Raw genomic sequence first — 3,753 nt, 5'->3', positions numbered from 1 at the left:
CGTGAAAAAAATTGTCACTGACTTAATGACCTTTTCTCCTAAAGGCTAGAAAACAGGGTCTGAAATCTGGCATTAATGTCCTTCTGTGGTCAGTTGGAGAGGTCACTGGAAAGCAGCCAGTTGGATTGCTAGGTCAGGGCTGATCCAGTCCCATAGCTGTGAGAAGGTGGCACTGCTTCTGATCCCTGTTCCCACCCCGTATGATGCTGTGTTCTCTGCTATTGTTGCTGCTCAGGACAAGCTCTTCAGTAGCCTGGGTAGCTTCGGAGTATGAGGCTGTCTGGCTCTCACTTATGCCAGTCGTCTCTCTAATATTGGGTAGTAAAGGAGTTTCCAAGCCCTAACTGCCAAGGCTACTTTTACTGTGGTCATTGCAAATGATAAACCCAGCCACAGAAAACATTTTCAAAGAAAAACCTATTCTTGCAGTGTCTGTCCTGTCCCTGCTGTGGAGGCCGGCAGGATCAGCTCTTCAGGGGGCTCTCCAGCACGGTATTACCCTTCAGCTTGCTGTAATATGTCACTGCCTTGAAGGGCCTGGATTTAAATGTAGTGTTCGGAGACAAACCTGTGTGGCAAAGAAAGCCTAAAGTTTAATTTGCCTAGAACCAACCAGCTGTTAAGAAAGCATCAGAGAAAGAAGACGGTGGGCAAGTGGCAGGGGTGGGGAGGGAGGAGAAGTCAAACTTCCTGCAGTTGAGGCTGTGAGGATGCAGGGATCCCCATAGCATGAAAACTTTCTCGTGAGAGGTGTCTCAGGGCAGACTGCACCAGGTTTCTTTCCCTTGCATCAGAAAAGCAGGAATCTGGGCTCTACAGTTGCTGCTGAACCTCCCCTGGGAAAGCAGAGGAAGGAGTCCCCATCCCTGGAGGGGTTGAAGAGTCGGGTTGACACAGCGCTGAGGGATCTGGTGGAGTTGGGAACGGTCAGGGTGAGGTTCATGGTTGGACTGGAGGAGCTTCAAGGGCTTTTCCAGCCGAGATGATTCTGTGATTCTGTGAATGCTGATCCTGCTGGGAAACCTATTTCCTCCATACGCAAAGACTAAGGCACTGCATGAATTTTCTGTTATTTTACATCCTTGTGACGCTGAGTAGGATGTAATTTGATGAGGGTGCTGCTAAGACCCTGCTTTGAAGGAGTTGCAAGTTGAGTTTGACGGGCTCTCCCAGCTGGCAGTGGAAAGGAGAGGTGTGAGTCATGCACGGAGAAGTGGCACCACCAGTTCAGGACATCCTGACCCTGTGCAGGGCAGGTAGCTCGTGGCGCGGGCTGGGGAGCACAGAGGTGTGTTTTCATTGTAGAATCAAAGCTGTAAAAGCCTGGCTAGGTGCGGGGAAGCAGCTCTTACAGCAACCCATGCCTTTTTCATTAAAGCAAAGGAAATAAAGAAAATTAGCAGCCTGAAGTGGCTTTTTGTTGTTGGGTGTTTCTTTATTAATTGAAGATTTCTTAAGAAATCAAGTGTCAGCCTTTAAGGAGATTGGATCAAAGCTTGAGTTTCAAGTGCCGCTTCAGATGGCGAAGTGATGGGTGAGCAGTTGGTGTGGCTCTTTTCTGAATGCACGAGGAGCCTTATTTGTGGAAACAGGATTTGTGGAGATAAATTCCCCGAGTGCATGGAACTAATGTGTGTCTCTGAACACAGATGAATTTGTGGCCAAGCCTGTGACTATGTATGGCTCAAGTCTGTCTTTATTTGGAAACTGTGAAGGACACCAAATGTGGCAAGACAAGGGTGGCTGTGGGTTCCCCTTCCACTTCATACTGTTCATCTGTCATCAACTGACAAGTGATAGGCAATAGGACTTAATTTTTTACTCTCTAGATGGGTGTTAACTGCTACATATGTAGTGGGGAGTACTGATGGAGCAGATGGACCCTCTGTCCATCGAGCAATCCGCTTGTCCTGTTTGTGTGCTCCTTTGCACGGGCTGCCTGGGGTAACACTCGCTGATGTGCAAGATCTGCCTCCAAAGCACAAGACTGATTGTTGGGCTCAAGGCTATTTAGTTAAAACAGTGATTCCAGTAATTTCAGCATCTTAAAATTCAGCCTCAAGGATGTCTTACTGGCAACTGGGTTGGATCCTTAAATGACCAGGGAGTGAATATGGACTAAATACCTTGAACTATGTAGAGGCAGGCAGGTGATTTACAATTTTCTGTGGAGAGAATAGTCTTCCTGTGTTGGGTCTCAGCACCCATTTTTCAAACAGTAGGGTTGAAATTCAGGGAACTTGGTGACTAGCTCTGGATTCTTTTCTAGTGCTGATCACCCCCTTCCCTAATGGCTGTATTTTAAGGGTGGTGGGTGGCTGCAGGCAGCACACTTCCAGCTTTCAAACCAAGGTTCCCCAGCTGTCATGCAGCCCACCGACTGGAGTGTTAAACTTCCATGGAGAATATAAGTCTCCACGAACAACTGTCCTTTCCTGGAGAGCTGTTAACAACAAACTAACTCTGTAGAGCTGCTGCAGGGATGGCTGTCTTGCTCAATTCATGTCTTGCCTCTCTGGCTGCCATTTGAACTATAGTGATAAGGGGAGGGTGTCATGACTGCAGGGATTTTTCCATACTGAACCATAAATCCCTTCTGTGGGCATCATCGTGCTGTATGACTGCTCCATTTAAGCTGCACTTGCTCAACTAGCATTTGTCCCTCTGGACTTAGCATTTTACACTTGTCTGCATTAAATTGCATTTACTGGCTGAGTCACATAAAGATGCAAATCCTCTGGAATCCGAGTGTCTTGTGTTTGCTCTCAGTGGGAGGAGTAGCAGAGTGATACAAACATATTATTTCTTTCCAAGCTGTTACGAATCTCTTCTGACCTAAACTATGAAAAAACATCTGAAGGTGTCACTGTTTTTTTTTTTCCATTTACTTGAATGTGAATGTTCTGGGATGTAGATCCCACTCAGACCCCAGCTATAAATCCAGTCTGGGCTCCAGTCTTTGCTAGGGATATTCTTTTGCTTCCATCACAATACCCAGGAGGGGAACCTGTTGTACTAGCTTCTAAATATTCACTGTAAGCAATTCCTCAACCACAGGAGGCTGTAATATAACTAAATCTGGAAGGATTAGCCTTGAATTGCAGGTGGAAATCTGGGACTAAGCAAACTAGCAGCTTGCCTGGGGTTGTGTGGCAGCTTTATAGGATTGTTAGTTTAATACTCACTCGAGTAGCTCTGTATTGTGGCACAGGTTGCAAAATAGTTTGTGGAACAGGTAGTTCACCTGGAGACTGTTCTGTGCCATCCAGCAGTTCCCAATCCATGTGGACATAGTCCAGACAAGAGTTGGGCTAGTCCTAACTTCAGAGGCAGAAGCAAAGTTGGGAACGGGGCCTTCAGAGTCTGACTCCACTGCTGCCTTCAAATGATTGTAAACTTTATAGTTTAGGGATTTTGGATCACTCATGTTGGATTACATGGCTGCTGCACATTTTCATGCCTGAAACCAAGACTGTCTGAGGACAAGTGAGATTTTGGGAGTATGATGTATGTAACACCAGCTCAGTGTCCAGGAGCAGTTAAAGACTATCAAATGTTAGGCATTAAAAAATGAATAATGAAATAGAGTACATCCTTATGTCACTGTATAAATCTGGGGTTTGAACTTTGAACTTCTCGTGCAGTTCGTCTTCCCGCATCTGAAAATAGGAATATTAGTTCAGGAAGAGGAGGACAAGAAGGACCATATGCCAGTCAGAGAGGGACCTGGGGGTGTTGATTGACAGCTGGCTG

Source organism: Strix uralensis, chromosome 17 (genome assembly GCF_047716275.1).
Source record: "Strix uralensis isolate ZFMK-TIS-50842 chromosome 17, bStrUra1, whole genome shotgun sequence".
Classification (NCBI taxonomy): domain Eukaryota; kingdom Metazoa; phylum Chordata; class Aves; order Strigiformes; family Strigidae; genus Strix; species Strix uralensis.
Note: the sequence above shows the minus strand (reverse complement) of the source record.